Below are 18,770 nucleotides of genomic sequence, written 5' to 3'. Positions count from 1 at the left end.
ATAGGTAACGCTCCGAGCGGGAAGGTAAAGGGTGTTTCCGTGCGCTGCTCTGGTTCGCCAGAAGCGGCTTAGTCATGCTGGCCACATGATCTGGAAGCTGTACTATTGGCTCCCTCGGCCAATAATGCGAGATGAGCGCCACAACTGGACCTAATGGCCAGGGGTCCCTTTACCTTTACTACTAAGCACCACCACCACCACCACTTTTTATTAAATTTGTATACTGCCCTTTGTATGCCATTGTGAACAGTTTCCTTGCTGCATTCACTATCACTAGGTACGCTGAATGATGAGCCCTTACCAGTTTTCGATTGTTTTCAACTAGCCATCTCCCAACCTATTTCCTTGCATTAAGCTCTGTAGTATACCAGGGAGCCAAACGGTCTCCATGAACTGAGAGAGGGCACTTGGGGTGACCGTGTCAATGGCTCAAGCCATTTGGATATTACCAGGGATTTATTTGATAGAAGTGCCATTCATACCAGCCAGAAAACCCACCAGAGCCATCTACAAACTCAATGGATTCATCTTTCTCCAAGGGCAGACCATCCTGATAGGTTCCCCCGTCTCTGCAGAGGGGAAAAGGTGCTGAAAGCCTACTCTCAACAGAAAGTCATCTAATGATGAGAAAGGGCTGGTGTCAATACCCACCCACCCAACTTTCAGATCACTCAATTCCTGTCCAGTTGAGAAAACAAAGTCCAGAGTGTTGCCTGCCACATGTATTGAGCCAATGACATGTTGGGACAGCCGCATGGTCATAATGGCAGCCATGAAGTCCTGAGCTACCCCAAAGCCAGCTGCTTTGGCATGGATGTTGGGGCTCCTCAACATCAGTCATACAGGCGAGATAGACTTCCTCATACATAATTAGATAATGGATGAAGGAGGTCTCGGTCAGAGTTGACCTGGCATCCAGCAGCTGTAGAGCCCAGGGCTAGCTGATAGGACAACCATAATTCCCCAGACTGGACAAGGTGTGGTCACTTTCTGCCTGTGCCCTGTGCCACTTACCCAGGCTGCCTACCTCCACCCCATACTTTCTCTTGTCCAGAACCACTGTGACTGGGGTTGCCCCTGTACTCTCCAGCTCCTCTCTTCCCGGGTGCATCCTATAACCCTTAATTTAAAAATAATAAAAACCCAAAATTTAAAAACCCACAAGCTTAAAAAAGTTTAAAAAACAATTTTAAACAGGGCCATAAAACCAGCAACAACCCCCCCAACAACCCCCAAACAATACCCCAACTCAAGAGTCTGTTCATCCACCTCAGCTTTTTATAGCTCTGCTCACCCAGGCCAGGTAGAAAAGGCCCACAAGGCTGGGATGAGGTGTTTATGGAACCCATCAAAGTTTGGTTATGCATTTGAATTGTGAACCTATGGTTGACATATGCCTTACAAACCTGATTTGCAAATAATGATCAAATCATAGTTTACAATTATAGTTTGAAAGGCAAATGCAGACCATGATTTGCCAGCTTGCATGCAACAGCAAACTGTGGTTTGCCACAGAAGCAAGGAAAATGGAATGCATAATAAGGAGAGAAGGAATGAATGAGTTAGCCTGAGACTGGCTTGCCTTTTATATGAACTTTATTTTGTTTATTTGCTTTATTTTGTTTTACATATTACCTGTGCCAAAGTATTGTTTTAGTTTGTTTTGTTTTTTAGTCAAAATATATATCAATACATATATAATTATGGGGGGGGGGGGGCATACCAGCATACACAAACAAAAAAGCAAGTTAAGAACACAGAGAATATAAAAGATGCAGCAAGTAAATAAATCCTTTATGTCAATCAAACATAAAAGGTTCCTTGCATTGATACGAAAAAATGGAATGGAAAAGGCTTTCATTTGTAAGTTTTTTCAGTCCCTGCTCAGTACAGAGAAGCACACTAGTGCATCACACTCTTGGCTAGACCTGATGCTCCCCAGAAGGACCAATCCTGCTGGACGATTTAGCTTATTAGGATTAGGAAGATGCTTCCAGGATTCCAGTTTGGCCTGATAACCAAACAGATGGGATAGGAGGATTTTAAATGACCAGAAACCTTCACAAGTTATATGATATTGTGGAATATTCTCTAGTTGTGCTTAATCAGAAAATGTGTTGTACTGGGTTGTTCTCCCAGGGAAGCCATTTAGCCTAATGGCCCACTGAAAGGCAATGGGTAGCTAAATAATTGGGACAGTGATGGCAATGCTTTAGTTTTGGCTAATGCCACCGGGTTAAGTGATGTGTAGCCAGTTGTTTAATGAGTAAAAAGTCTAGTATTTTAAATTGAGCCATATTTTGTTAGATCAGTGTAGGAAGTTGAAGGATCACTATCTCTGTTGAGTTTTATCTACATTTGTTGAACTTTGTGTAAGATTCTTTGGAATATACAGTACTGGCTGTGCACAATCCTTTTCTTTCTTTTCTTGTCAAATGTACATTTGTAGAGATGCATCTTACTAGTACTTAATTCCACCAGAATTTTGATGGCCTGCAGTTTATGTCTCCTAGTTTGTACCATCTATTGTGTGACGTATCCTGTTGTTTATTAAAATATTTATAGACAGCTATTTACCCAAGTTTTAAGTCTGTTTATAGATTAAGACTATACAATACAATACAGTGCAGTTGTTGTTTGAAAAAAGAACAGGGTAAAACAGCAATGAATTCCCAAGGGACAACTAAAACGAAAAGGCTTTATTTTATTTGTTTGCTAATGCTTATCAAAGTAGGAGTTCTTCGAACTTAGTATTAGGGCTACTACAAAAAAGACCCTGCACTTGGTAGAAGCTAATAGAGCTTTCCCATTCGATGAATTTCGCAGCAGTGCCTTTTGAGAAGATAAAGTCCTGAGGGCTTGACATAATCAGGAATGTTCAGGACTGGACTCAGCACCTTGAGTTAAGCCCAGAAATAAACTGTCAACCAGGGCAGGTGCTTCAGAAACAGATGAGGATATATGGAAACAACAGTCTTAATCTCTTATCCTGTAGGCTGCCACATTCTGCACTCCCTGAAGTTTTATAATTCTCTTCAACAGCAGCTCCACATAGTGTACATTACAATAGTCTAATCTAGAAGTCACCAAGGCATGAATAGCAGTGGTCAGGTTTCCACATTCCAGCACGGAGTATAGCTTTAACATTAGCAAAAATCCAGAAGCAGTATCCCCAAGCTGTGAACTTGGTCCTTACACAGCAGCCACTGATTTCCCCACTACAATTAATTCTGTTTTATCAGGTTTACCTTAAGTTCATTTGCGTTTATCCAGTGTCCCACTGATACCAGGCAAGCATTTAAGGCTTTCATTGCTTCACCTGGTCTGAATGAAATGGAAAAATAGAAACGGGTGACATCAGCATACCAAACTCCATAACCCCAGATAACCGGTCCTGCAGTTTCATGTAGATTTTCTGTTTTCTGCTTCTATTCAGCTTTAAGGTGGCAACTTTAACCAATAATCCATTAGATTACTTAGAATTAATCTCCAAATCCTGCCTTTGTATTCTCTCATCCTATTTTCTTCTGTATGGAATTTGACAAGGAGATAGTAGTTAGTTAGGTGGCCGTGATTCTGTCACATCTAGTTAGAAGAAACTAAAGCATCTAATTATTTTTGAAGATTCATTTATACTACGAGTGAATCTTTCTTCTCCTTATAGTAGAACTCTATGATCAGCCCATTTGTTTAGTTCTAATAGGTAAAAAAAGGTAAAGGTAAAGGACCCCTGGACGGTTAGGTACAGTCAAAGGCGACTATGGGGTTGGGGCGCTCACTTCAGGCTGAGGGACCCAGCGTTTGTCCACAGACAGCTTTCCGGGTCACGTGGCCAGCATTACTAAACCGTTTCCCTAGGGCTACTACCAGACTGTCAATATTTTCAAGTTATGATTCAACTGTATACCAGCAAATTTAGGTTGCTGGCTAGATGGGTGTCCTCTTCCTCCCTCCACTTCATGTGCACCCCTCTTGAAGTTGCCTGCTTGGTGGAAGAGGATGACAAATAAATTTGGGGTTCTTCAGCACCAAACCTGTTTCGAAAGCAAAACTTCACACACACACACACACACACACACACGTACCGCCCACATATTTTGTTGTGGTAAGAAAAGTGACAGGAAATTAACTGGAAAGGGTAGAATAATGGTGGTGTTGGGTAACAGCTTATTACTTCCATGCAAAGCAAGCAAACAAAAGCAACTCAGAATGCCAGTGTATAACCCTGGAGCAAATTTTGTGTAAAGAAATCGCAACGAATAGTGAAAAAACAGGTGGTCTGGAAGAGCTATAGATTGGTGATGCTTCCTTCATGAAAGTGGAAACATTTAACAGTTGCAAGTGAGTTTTTCCAAGTTACTATGACAATTAGACATGTTAATTGCACATATTGACAGTTGAAGTTGTAAGTGCCCTTTGTGTTGCATCTCCTGTTGTTCTGAGGCCTACCTAATAACTCCAGTGGCATTTATATTATAAAACTCTGATAATGACTGAAAAATTGCTAGTCTGAAGACAGTAGTGAAAGTAGATATTCAAGTTTGTGTGCTCACTTTTACTTGCTTGTTTTATTTCAGCAGTTGTATGCCACTGAATTAAAGCAGATGCTAAGCAGTGAACTTTTTAATGAAAAGTTGTCTTCATGTGAGAATCTTTCTTCTTCACCTTCTATGGAACTAGAGGGCTTAACACATCTGCTGCTTCTTGCTCCTGCTCTGAAAACAATCCCTCCTTATATTTGCTAGTAGAGCTCAACCTTGCATCCCACTCCATCATGTTGATTCTCATTTGGCTTCATGGTAAGCTTGTATTTGCTCTATGTATCGCTGTAAGGTAAAGTCCTCATAGGCTTAGCATACCCCCCGATAATAACATTGAGCACTGAAATCAATATACTTCATGCCCATCCAAAATTGTTCAATCATGTCCCAGTTCCCATTGTAGGAAAAGGGTGGGCGTACTGAATTAGCATTGAAGTTGAGCTTCTGCATAATTTTTTATACAAATAAAATATGAACTAAAATATGTGACAGAATTAAATCCATCAGATCTAATAAAAGAAATAGAGGGAAGCAAAGAAAGCTTGGACCTTAAATCCCATTAACCAGGCCAGAGAGAAAATGTGTTAAAAGGGAGCTGCACTGTATCTTTTCGCATTGTCTGTTGGAATAATCTTTTTCACCCTTTAAGTGGAGTGTTTAAAAATCCTGGTATTTCTGAAACAAAAAGAATACACAGCCACTGAGCTAGCTGGTTTTTATACCTTTTCTGAGTATTGTCCTTCAGTACAATACGGAGCCATTTCTTTGTTCTCAGAAGCAAGCAGTTAAATTGTATGTAAATGTATGCAAATTAGATGCTGTCTAATAAAGAGAGTCATTAGATGGAAAAATATTTAGTTTGGCAAAAAGAAAAGAAAAGAGGGGAAAAGAAAGCAGGTGTATTTTGGAAGAGATAAATGTACGATTGCTAAAAGCCCTCTAACTTCGGATGAGGATTTCTAAAAAAGGCTATTTAAATTTCTTGTAGGAGGTTTATTCCTTTGTTCTTCCATTTTCTGTGTGTGTCGAAAATTATACATACATAGTTGTAATATAAATGTGACATTTATGTAAAATTCAGTATATATCTTGAACAGGCTATGCCCTGTTTGTGCATCCACAAAAATAGATATGTTTGCATAAACCTATATACTTGAGGGTCTGTATAAAAGACAAGATAGCAGCACTGAAATAAACCATTCTGTTAATGTATGTTAAAAGTACCTAGATGATTTTGCAATCATTTTGTCCATTAAGTCATCTTACTAGGATTAGAGGTGTGATACTATATTTCTTTTGTTCAAGCTACACAGAGCATATTGTTGGACTCAAGAGTTACCAAAACTAACACAAGGGATCTCCATTTGGTGCTAAAACTAACCCTGTATCAAAGTAGCAGCAACCATTATTGCTGGTTTTTCAGTAAAGGGAGGTGGCATTAGTTCCCTGCATGAGATTTTAAGCCTTGCATCACAGGCCCACACTTCTCAACATGAACACATCCTTACACCAGCTAGGAGCTGTAGCAAAAACAAAAGAAAACATGTCTTTCTTTTTGGCAAAAAATAAAATAAAAAATGTGGCATTATCCAGCTGTACCCTGTCTGAATTACACAGGTCCCTAACTCTATGAGGTTATCAGGGGATATGGAGTTGGGTGCTACCAATATGTGGATAACCCCCAGTTCTTCTTCTTCCTGTCCTCAGAGTGAGACGAGGCCATGCAAGTTCTGCACTGCTGTCTGATCACTGTAATGAGGGCAAATAAATTGAAACTGAATTCTGATAAGATGGACACGCCACAGCTGGGTGGTTCCTGGATCTGGCTCTGTTCTTGATGGAGTTGCAGTCCCCTTGTCTCTTTGATTCCAGCGGAGACCCAAGTGTCTGCAAGGGGCAGAGTGCCTTTTCACTTCCTTGACTTGTTTTCCAACCAAGCCAGCCTGAACAGGATAATCCATGCTGTGGTAAATTCCCATTTGGATTACTGTAATGCAGTCTAGAAGGGCTGCTCTGGAAGACAACTTGGAAAGTGCAGTCTGTGTAAAATCCAGAAGCTTGACTTTTAAGTGGAATCACTAGTCAAACCTATATTATACATGTTCTTAAAGATCTGCGCTGACTGCCCACATGGTTCAAGGTTTTACAGGAGATTTATAAATGCCCCAAACAACTTGAGGCCTAAATACTTGGAAGAATGCCTTTCTCAGTAGAAATATAGTCTTTCCAAGAGTTAAGATTGGCTGAGAGGTCCAACTTAGTATCCTGGCAGTGGGTACACTACATTTGTTTTTTTTTATAATATATTTTTATTAATTTTCCAATTAAAAACATTTATATCACATCCATTATTTCAAATTATACAAATACATATCAATCAAACCGAATGTTATGCCAAATCATCTAAAATTTTCGGTACACTACATTTGGTGGTGATGTATGACCAGCAAGTCTTCTCCATGGTGGCACTCTGACTTTCAAACGCCCTGCTTCTTGAAATTCAGCTAGCATTGTCGCTTTTGTTATTTCATTGCCAGCTCAAAACACCACTTTTTATGCATGTTTCAGGAAGTTAACAGTAATATTCGCTCATGGTTATGAATGTTATTTTAATGAAATTGTTGCTCCTCACCCTGAGAAATTTGGATCAAGGGTGGAATGTAAATAGTCTCAATAAATGCTACTTGTTACAACATAAAGCCTTGCCCCACCTCACCATGGAATAGGAATATCACAGTAGGAATGGCAAGTTAACATTTCCTTCAGACAGATGGGAAGAGGCGTTGCTTTTACCCGCCTTGGTTTTTTAATTTTTTAAAAAAACTTTATGCTCCTTCATGCTCCTTGCTTTTACAGCAGCAAGCTCATGATTTCCTGCACCACAATCATTTACACTCCTCACCCCTGGAAATCCGGTTAGCTGCTATGTAGCCATAGGGGTGTGCGCGCGTGCGGAACAAAGGAGAGGTAGCAGAACAAGGGATATCTGCACCGGTGCCGCGGCAATGAAACCATTGGCTACTGAGTTGCCTCCGCTTGTTCTGCCTCTCGGAGACCCACTCAACACAACCCGGTGTCCGAAAGAGAAGGAAACGTGACTGTAATGTGATCATGTGATGCCAGTGTTTACATCTTCTCAGCTGTTTCTGTTCCCCTCTCCCTGCGCCTCACCTCTCCTCTCAAAGTCATACAGTCGGGACCAGTGACCCTCTTTACCCGCTCACAAGATTCCTTGTTGAGTTTTTACCCCGCTGCGTCGCTTCCCTCCCTCCCCCCCCAACTCCCCAGCCAAGGGAAGTGACCACTTGTCACTTCCACTGGCATCGGGGCGCAGCCTCCCCTGGTATTAAAAAACAAAACAAAAAACTGGGGGAAAAACAACAACAGAAAACAAAAAGAAACCCCAGGTAGCCATACGTCCTGGAAATTCCTGACATCCTTTAAAATTCAAATTTTCCCTCCAGATGCCAATTTAGGTGTCCGATTTCCTGGCATGTCTGGAATTTTCCGGATGTATGGCAAGCCTAGGAAAGATCAGCCTGCAAGTCCAGTATTCTGAACTTCTGATCAGCTTCAAACTCTGGAGCGATTGTAGGTCAGCGGTCAAGGATATACTTTGCATGCAGGAAGTCTCACGTCCAATCTCTTGTATCTCTAATTAAAAAGAAGAAGAACGCTGAAGATTCTGGCAACAGCTTTCTTATTATGGGCTAGACGGAGAATTTGTCTAGATATAAACTTCTTTTATTTTTGTTTCTTCTCTGATTTCTTAGGCAACAAAAAAGTCCTTCTTAAATAGCTCCAGAGAATAAAATTGGGTCTACAAAAACCAGACTGACTATTCTGTGTTAGTTCACAGAAAGTTTTAAGCATCAGACTTTGAATTCTGCCTAGTTTTATCACATCCTATTCCTGCTCAGGGATTCTTCCACTCATTTCCATATGAGCTTGTCTACCTAAACTGACCCTTGCATTATTTGAGAATAGATTGGATTAAGCTTTCACCCAAGGCACCTCTTTGTGTGTGTGTGTGTGTGTGTGTGTGTGTGTGTGTGTTGAAGTTATACATTAAAAACTGTTTTCAATCAGATGTGTGAGTTTTCTGTTAACTGTTAACTTGTTGCCATGGCAGTACTGGAGCAATGTATGCACGTAGACATATATGTGTTTGAAATAAACGTATATTAAATTAGTGTTTTAAAAATATTTACATATATAGCTTAGGAATTGGCATCATTCCCAGAATTACTGGAACTACCTTCCCCAGGAACATTTGGACTTGAATAATCTCCTCAGCAGCACCTCCCCCTACTCCTGAAGCATAACAGTTTGTAGAAATGGCGCTTCAGTTAGTACTTGACTTCTTATCTTGCAGTGACTGAGTTCTTTGCAACTGCAATATATGTTTGAGCTTAGTGCTTTAAAACGTCCTTTTTGCTAATGGTTTCTCCTTGGATTATTCAAAAATGTGAACCCCCAACTGCAGAAGATGTGTTTTTGAAGGGTCAATAATGCTGTTGTCCACCTAGTCAGATTTCTGTCTCTTTAAATATTATTTTAAGGTTTAGATAAGCTATAGAACTCTTGATAGTTCCAGATAATGTTAAACCAGTCCACGCATATTTCTAAGATATTGCCATGAATATTGACGTCTGAAATCCAGTATAGTGCCAGAAAGTTGGTCTGTTTGTCTTGTAAGTTCTTTTTCTAGAATCCAGAATGATCAGGGACATCCAGGTTCCCAGGATGGCTTTGTCTTCAGAGTAAAAGCAACTTCACTGAAGAGTGAGTAGGAAGCACAAGCATCTCGTGCTTCTTATTCCTTCACATTGTTGGAGTCTTCTGCATCACTCAGAGTGAAGACATATGCAAGTTCCTACAGGGCAGATGGAAAGGGTTTATTTCACATGTTGAAGAAAAGGAAGCACGAAGCCACTTCCAGCAGAATGTTCCAATTTTCTCTGTGTGCTCAGGATGTGAATTTGGTAACTTGCACATTCACAAGATTAGTGATGGCAAGCAATAAGACAACAGAACTAGTCTCCCAACAGTTCATATTAAATTATCAGTTCTAGAATTTACCATTTTCTGGGTGACCACCAATTTATTGAAACTGTTTCCAGTGTATATACCGTTTCGAGATGTGTACTTCCTAAAATAGGTTTTAAAGAATAAAAGATTCTACACTAAACTAATCCTGGTGCTAGCAAATTGGCTGTCGGACTAGCAGCTTTCGATATTACCTAGTTATTGTTGTTGTTGCTGTTATTTCTTTTTAATTATGCAAAGTGCTAATCAGTTTGATTATGCACAGTGCTAATCAGGTTAATTATGCAAAGTGCTAATCAGTTGTTCTCTAAGCACATGGGGAGTGCAGAGGTGCTGATGGTGAATAGTGCTGCTACATGGGGGTAGTCACGGCAGTCGTTTTCTATTAAGAAAGAGGAGTAAGTGAGATGGCACAGAGAATTTTACCTCTTAAAATTATTTTTAAAAATGAAGACAGCTGTAGGGACAGGAATTCCACAACAGTGGTACTTTTGACCTAAAATGCTGTTTTTTCTCTCCAAATAACTTCGTCAGAATTGAATGTGCCGGTGATATATAAACATTTTATTAATTTTCCAGAAAATTAATGGCTAGGATCCAGTACAGAGTTAAGCATGGCATAAGACCACTGATATAGCAAACTTATCAATGTAGGCGTGTGCCACTGTGTGCTGTGTGTTTGCTACAAGTAGGGCAGTTTCTCTTATAATCATATTGGTGATAATAATAATTTAGATGCTTCATGGTACAGTGGTACCTTGGTTTACAAGCATAATCCGTTCTGGAGGTCCGTTTGTAAACCAAAACAGGTTGTAACCCAAGGTGCGCTTTCGCCAATGGGGCCTCCAATATTTTTTTGTTTCTAATAATAAAAAAGGGTTGTAATCCAAAAAAAGTTTGCAAATCGGGACACACACTTCCGGGTTTGACGTGTTTGTAATCTAAAACGTATGCAAACCAAGGTACCACTGTACTGAGGTATGTTCAGATGATAAAAAGTAATGATAGGAAGTAAAATGATTTCACCCTGGTAGTTCATTATTAGATATAGATATATAGATATATACAGTTATTGAGACTAATTGGTTTTTTAACGAAGGAAAGCGAGCTGAAGGGATATTGGAAACAGTGCAAGTTGTAACAGAGTAGGAGGTCCGCTAACAGAACAACACTTATGGTTCTGGAGGTCCCTTCTCTCACACGCCCTTCTGTAGACATACAACTCTCACTGGTGTTGCACTGGTAGTGGGGGCTGAAATGGGGCATTCCCTCCCAGGGCATATCAGGGACAGCCAAGGATCCCGTAGATCTTCAATCCCCTGACATATCCCAAGACTAGGCCCTTTTCCAACCCTCTGATTGAACAACCTCTCAAGGTAAGGAAAAGCTCCCACCTCCTACCCTGATTGTAGCAAGCTAGGCATTTATGAAGTGGCATTACTTCTGCCACAGAATCTCCCCACCCCACAAAAAAAGGATTGTTCTGTAAATCTTAATAAAGATTGCCGATGGTCCCCATTTTCAACTGATTTCTTGCTTTTTCAATTATGTAATGATTTTATATTGTAAACTACCCTTTGATCTTCGGATGAAGGGTTGTATAAACATTTTAACAACAGCAGCAGCACATTTCAACAACAACAACAATGTATAACAACAATAATAAGAATTTAAAAAAACAGTCCAATAAGTACCACCTTAGAGACCAACTAAGATTGTTCTGGGTATAAGCTGGGTATAATGCACACTTCTTCGGATATCTGAAGAAGATATTCTTCTGAAGAAGTGTGCATGCACACGAAACCTTATACCCAGAACAATCTTAGTTGGTCTCTATGGTGCTACTGGACATTTTTTAAAATTTTTATTTATTTAGTTCGACTGCATCAGACCAACACGGCTACCTACCTGAAAAAAAAAACTGGTGTTACTGCATACATTACATGCAGTTTTGGCATCTCGGTGTACATACCAAAACCACTTTCTTACATGCAGTGTAGAACCTCGTATGCAGGTTACATACGATGCCTAGGGCGGTATCCAGCTAAAAAGTTCTACTAGCATGTGGTCTTTTGTTGTTGTTTAGTCGTTTAGTCGTGTCCGACTCTTTGTGACCCCATGGACCTTAGCACGCCAGGCACTCCTGTCTTCCACTGCCTCCCACAGTTTGGTCAAACTCATGTTCGTAGCTTCGAGAACACTGTCCAACCATCTTGTCCTCTGTCGTCCCCTTCTCCTTGTGTCCTCAATCTTTCCCAACATCAGGGTCTTTTCCAGAGGGTCTTCTCTTCTCATGAGGTGGCCAAAGTATTGGAGCCTCAGCTTCACGATCTGTCCTTCCAGTGAGCACTCAGGGCTGATTTCCTTCAGAATGGATAAGTTTGATCTTCTTGCAGTCCCTGGGACTCTCAAGAGTCTCCTCCAGCACTATAATTCAAAAGCAACAAATCTTCGGCGATCAGCCTTCTTTATGGTCCAGCTCTCACTTCCATACATCACTACTGGGAAAACCATAGCTTTAACTATACGGACCTTTGTCGGCAAGGTGGTGTCTCTGCTTTTTAAGATGCTGTCTAGGTTTGTCATTGATTTTCTCCCAAGAAGCAGGCGTCTTTTAATTTCGTGACTGCTGTCACCATCTGCAGTGATCAAGGAGCCCAAGAAAGTAAAATCTCTCACTGCCTCCATTTCTTCCCCTTCTATTTGCCAGGAGGTGATGGGACCAGTGGCCATGATCTTGGTTTTTTTGATGTTGAGCTTCAGACCATATTTTGCGCTCTCCTTTTTCACCCTCATTAAAAGGTTCTTTAATTCCTCCTCACTTTCTGCCATCAAGGTTGTGTCATCTGCATATCTGAGGTTGTTGGTCTTTTTTTAAGAATGTAAGAAGCAGAGAAAAGGCCTATCTCACATAAAGTTCTGCTTCCCATAGTGTCCAGCTAGATGCTTCTGGGAAAACCAGAAGTACAAAATGAGCTCCCCAGCTACAGAGACATATTCTGAACTTGAGCTATTACTTCATTACTTTTTGAAGAAATTGTAAAATTATTTTACTGCCTAGTGTACTGCATACAAAGGTAAATGTAGACTTTCATTACAATATGACTACATCCAGTTTTTGATTATACCTCCTTTTACAATGCAACTTGGAGTACATTCCTATGGAAGGAGTATCTCAATTCTAGCTACTGTCTCAACACCAATTATTCAACTAAATTGGTTTCATACTTAACACAAATGTATTTTTCCAGTGCTGTTACTTAAAGTGCAGAAGGAACACATTTTGGATCCTCGTGTACATAATATGTAACTAAATATGCCTATTTTCTACTAAGCCAAGAAGTCAGCTTTTGCAAGGTATACTTCATTCTGTATAACTCATCCATGCTAAGGAATTTTTGTTCATTTGAAAATATTTTATTACATAAACAATACCAAAACAATTGGTTTTTCCTTTCCCAACTCCTCCTCCAGAAGACTAATGTGTCAAATTTTCCCATAAATCTATATGTGTAGTTGGTGGGTGCCAGTCATTAGGGTAATCAGTGCAGCATCAGGACAGACCTGGGGGCCGGGGAGGGGGAGTTGCTGTAGTCTGTAGAGATTCCGTCTCAGCCTCCAGGCTCTCTGTACAAAAGTGGGGTATGTGTGTGTCTAGAGCATTCATTCCTGGCATTGGAGAATCCAGAAAGATTAGGGATTCCGCTGGTTTACCATCTGACAGAGCTGGTCATGGAAGTGATGGTGATGCCTCCCAGACAGCTGGTTTTGGGGGACTCCAACATTTATGCTGAGGTGACTGGCTCTGGAGTGGCTTAGGACTTCATGGCTTCCATGATGACCATGGAGCTGTAGCAACATATCACTGGTCCAATGCATATGGCAGGCTACACTCTGGACCTTGTTTTCTCAACTGGGCAGGAAGAGGTTGACTTGAAAGGGGGGGGGGATATTGACACCAGCCCTTTGTCATCATTAGCTGTTGAGATTAGGCTTTCAACACCTCCTCCCTTCTGCAGAGATGAAGGATCCATTAGGATGGTCCACCCTTGGATACTGATGAATTCAGTGGGGAGTTTTCTGGCTGATATGACTGGCACTCCTGTCAAAGCTCTGGAACATCTGAATGGCTTGGGCCGTTGACATGATGACCCCTGAGCGTCATCTCCTGCTTTGTGGGAGTTTTTCTCCCTGGTATACTCCAGAGCTTAGTGCTAGGAAATAGGCTAGGAGATGGCTCAAACATGGCCTTAGTCACTCTGTATGATATACGTATATTAGTAATCGATGACACTATGTACACACTGTTCGGGGGGGGAGCATTAAGTTGAAGTAAGGAATTTAATTCATCCTTATAAAAAATTTAAATGGCATTGCCTGGTCGATAAAAAAAGTGAACCTTAAATTTTGGTCCTTACAACTGCTTTAAAAGAACAGGAAATATAATTCCATACCTGTTCTGAATGAATTCTCTCATGATTTTTAGCATTGTGTGATGTATTGTTTACACGTTGCAGTTGCTTTAGTATAGGAACATTCTGATGGACAATTAACTAAGAATTTTACTGGTTCAATGGGCTAGAGATAGGAAGAGCTAGCGGCTCTTCAAGGTAAAGTCAGATTGGTCAAGAAGCAGTAAGTTTTGGTTCAGTGCTGTCTTTGAACATATTTTACATATCTGAAATGTTTAACCTTCCATTAGAAAAGAAAGAAAAATGGAAATTCTTATTTTCTTTGAAGCTACTGGAATCCATTCATAGATTCAGAATCAACAGGTGTAACTTAGGACATGTTTAAGAGATTGCCCCTATGATAATTGGGCATGCTGGGTCACTTCTGAGTCTTAAATTAGGCTTATGGGCTTTTAGATAAGGGAAGTTTTTGAAAATTGTTGTGAAGTTTCCCAGTGAATTTACATAGCCATTTTAAATCACTCTATAAAATGCAAATACCGTTAGTTTTTCTCGGCACAAGACAAGACAAGAAGTTTTGTTTGTTATATTTTCAGTAATTCAATGAACTTGCCATTTTGACCAGGTGTCTTGCTTTTAGAGAAAAACAAGTGTAACGCCCACTTAGTCTCAATGAACTGGTTGTACAGTTCTTTGGGTCCTAGTCATGTTTCCTTGATTCTGTTACGTTGTGGCAACATGTGAAGATAGAGGTATCTCTTTCTTGGACATGCGTTGTTAGATTTTTCATTAATTTCATTAGTGGGCTATCAGGGTAATCTTGAAAACCAGCATGGAAGGAACCCAACATTCTTGCTCGCTTGAACATTCTTGCTCGCTTGAACATGAGAGCTATAAAAATGTTTTGCTCACACCATAGCTGCCAAGTTATCCCTTTTTAAAGGGATTTTCCCTTATGCTGAATAGGCTTCCTCACGAGAAAGGGGAAAACTTGGCAGCTATGGCTCACACTGTGTCAGCTAGCTTTTAGAAACAAAGCAAAACCAGGAAATTTTATTTTGGCTAGAGAAAGCAGTTGTAGGATTTTGGAGTTAACTGATGGCAGAAACCATCTTGGGTTCAGATGTGCTGCTGTTGATTTTTTACTGATGTGTCTTTGGAACTAGCATTACCTGCTTCTGTGCCTGCCCAATTTAACTGCACATTTGCAAACAAAACTGCTTAGTCTAATTTGTATATTTGGAAACAAAACTGGTATAATATATTTGCTATCAAAGGGTTATTACAAAACATTGCAAGTGTCCAATTCACTCCCTCCAAATAAAACACTTTGTGAAACTCTGGACACTTCCCATTGTTTGGGGAAGTTGGGAGTGCAAAACAAAAACATATAATTGGCATATGAACAATTAAATATTCCTGAAATACAATCCCATTGGTGTTGTATTTCATAAGGCTGCTCTTTAGGTCCAGATGTATCGAGGAGAGTTTACTTACATTATGAAAATAACTAACAGTTCTTTGTCCAAAGACCTTCTAAAAACTGGTTAGTAACAGTATGATCATTCGCTAAACATGTTATTTAGCACTTTTTATCATTAAACATGCATTTTATGCATGGATTAAATTAAAGTATATTATTCTTTGTTTTAAATAAGAGCTTGTATTCTCTTTCTTGAGTTACTGCATAATACTGCACAAATCCAATATTTTACTGTTAACAGATTATTTTAAGGTGTTTTTTTTGAAGAAAGCAATACTTTATAAATTCTTCATAAAAATGGTTGAAGAAGATGCAACATCTGATGGCTTAGGTCAGAGCTTTCCAAACTGTGTTTCACGGCATATTAGTGTGTCGGCTGCAGTGTGTAGGTGTGTCACGTGAATGCCTCCCACGCTTCTCCCACGGCTGGAAAGAGGTTAGTTTAACTTCCGGTTTGCTAGTAAAACTGAATTGCTGTTTCACAAAATGATGCAAAACTGAATTACTGTGTTGCGAAATGAGACATGTCTAAAAAGTGTGTCACCAACATGAAAGGTTTGAAAAGCTCTGGTTTAGGACAATACTAAACGTTGTGATACTAAATACTAAAGCCAGGTGGCGCTGTGGGCCAAACCACTGAGCCTAGGGCTTGCTGATCAGAAGGTCGGTGGTTCGAATCCCTGTGACGGGGTGAGCTCCCGTTGCTTGGTCCCAGCTCCTGCCAACCTAGCAGTTCGAAAGCACATCAAAATGCAAGTAGATAAATAGGAACCGCTATAGCGGGAAGGTAAACGGCGTTTCCATGTGCTGCTCTGGTTTGCCAGAAGCGGCTTTGTCATGCTGGCCACATGACCTGGAAGCTATACGCCGGATCCCTTGGCCAATAATGCGAGATGAGCGCGCAACCCCAGAGTCGGTCACGACTGGACCTAATGGTCAGGGGTCCCTTTACCTTTAAACGTTATGATAAACATGGTGCTCCGGTTCAGAATGGTAGTCCCTCATCATCTTCCCTTTTATTTTGTTGCAAATTTTAAAACTGCTTGCCTTTTCTTCTTATAAGTGTTACACATGCTTCTATCTCTGCCAGTAGCAATAATATGGAACAGGAAATGCACATAGACATGGAGAATGCATAGCAGAGAAAAGGGAGGAACTGAACACAGAGCTTCCATTTTTGACAGCAACCCTGTGTGTGACCTAGCTTTTAGTAAATAGTTGCTTCTAGACTGACAAAAAAAGTATTTAAGGTGGAAATAGTAATTCCAACACTGGGGAACTCTGCTTATAGCTGTTTAGGGTCCCAGTCAAGTGCCCTCCTCTCAGTTCACATCAGCATAAAGTGAGAAAAGTATTCCAGCTAAATCCAGACTATGGGTTAATAAACAAAACAATTTGGTTTCTGCAACTCAGTATTTGTGAGTTTCAAACAAGCGTTTTGATTAAAATTGTATGGCTTGCATGGCTGTAGAGATGGAAGGCATAAATGAATGCTAGGTTGCTAGGATTGATCTTTGTCTTCCTGCCATGACAGACGTAAAAGAAGAGAACTCTCTAAACACATACATATCTTATTATGACACACACATTTGGAAGAAGCCCCATTGGCAAAAACTAACATAAAGTGACACGTTGTTTAAAAAGTTGTTTTGAATGTCTTCTCCTGTTGATCATATGCAACGGGGATAAATAAACACCCAGTGTGTGGTGGAACCAGGCTGAGCATTCATGCTCCAGCAAATGTTTATGTCTTCGGTTGGCTGCATTGCTGTTTGTTTACTGTAAACATCATACCTGTATATGTTTATAATATATACATTAGCATTGGTAGTACAATCTTGGCTGTATAGTTGTGAGGAGGCTTTTTCTTAGATATGACCAGATGGGGTTTGTTCTCTCCTCCCCGCTCCTTCTAATGTGGTGAATTAGTCTTTTGTACTTCTTGTGAAACAGAGGGACTGCTTATTCAAGCAGGACATGCTGTGCCCTGCTTAAATTAATGCAGGTGGATATGCAAGAAAAGCCGCATAGGATTTGTCTGGTAGGAATCAAGCTAGTTTAGCTTTTTGTTTAATTAAAAACAGGTCTATTGGGTTCTCAGTTTATTCACTGATGAGTGGGATGATGCACAAGTCTCCTCAAGGTGAAATGACTAAAGTTGTTAGGTTCACATTTAAAGATGCCCCTTCTGCCATGATGTCAGTGTTGTTCCTCTTCTTTTTATAGCATTTTAAAATCCCTTTTAGTGATGATAGTTGTAATTGGGCAAAGGATAAAACTTGAGTTCACGTGCTCCCTATTCCCCTTCACCAGTGCTGCTGAAAGGAGGGTGCCATTGTTTGTGAACCAACACAAATTCTGGTTAGTTTTGACAATGCCTTGGCCAACGCACCCAATTTCCAACCATAGTTTACCATCTTGTTTGTATAAACCACATTTAAGACTAGCTGCAGATTTGACAGTTGTCTCGTGATACATATTAAGCTAACTGGCCTGTAATTTCCAGGAACCCCGTTAGGGTTCTTTGAGAATTATTGGGTGGGAGCTATCCAGTCCCAGAAATTCTTTCTTTCCCCCCTATTTTTCTACTTGGCCTACATCTTCTTTATTGCTGTGTCCAGGGAGGAACAGGAAGGGGTAAGCAGTTCTATGCATGTAACACTAAGCTGTGGTTTTGTGTTACATCTGAATGAAAGCAATGTTGACTTCCTGCTCCTGGTGTCTTCCAGAACTTTCCCAGTCATTGACACTCTTTGTCTTCTGCCAGCTATCTGACTTCTTCTGCTGGTGCATTTAAACACTTTATAAAAACTCACTCTTCAAACCAGCATTTTTAATTGATTCTGCACATCATTCTTTTTGGTCCTCTTCTTTTCTCCCAAGTGTTTCATGGCTTTTACTTAGACAAGCCTGAGGCAAGGCCTGGTTTTTTTGTTTGTTTGTTTGTTTTGTTCGCCCTATTTAAAGCTCTGTCTTGGTTGTTGCTCTAAAAATAACTCTTTGTAATCAGAGGCACAGTAAGAATACTATGTATGTCCAGGGTTGTTGTTTTTTAGCAGGAGCTCGGGGGAACTGAATTCCCTTACCATTTTTAAATTAATTAATAATTATTATTATTTTCCATTTGCGGGGACTGGAACGGATATACACCCAATGCTTGAGGCAAAAATTCACCTATATCTGTAATCAGTAAAGTTGTGGCCATTTCTAATCCAGATCATTGTCTGCTTGAATTTATTAATCACATCATATATCTAGCCATTTCCTGGGAGGCGGGGATGGGGA

General features: G+C 40.3%; 1 protein-coding gene across 26 annotated transcripts in view; it reads left to right on the top strand.

Moving 5' to 3' along the window:
* The window catches only part of ZBTB20 (zinc finger and BTB domain containing 20), a 520,201-nt gene that overhangs the window by 118,169 nt on the left and 383,262 nt on the right, over positions 1–18,770 (top strand). For 3 of the 26 annotated variants that reach the window (XM_088668202.1, XM_088668201.1, XM_088668204.1), the window contains exon 3: positions 4,578–4,799. The exons of the other annotated variants lie outside the window; for them this stretch is intronic. The gene's annotated coding sequence lies outside the window, so the exon portion shown is untranslated. The remainder of the gene's footprint in view (positions 1–4,577; positions 4,800–18,770) is intronic. 26 annotated transcript variants of the gene reach the window in all.

This window comes from Zootoca vivipara, chromosome 4 (genome assembly GCF_965207765.1).
Source record: "Zootoca vivipara chromosome 4, rZooViv2.hap1.1, whole genome shotgun sequence".
Classification (NCBI taxonomy): Eukaryota; Metazoa; Chordata; class Lepidosauria; order Squamata; family Lacertidae; genus Zootoca; species Zootoca vivipara.
This window is presented reverse-complemented; position numbering and strand designations above follow the sequence as displayed.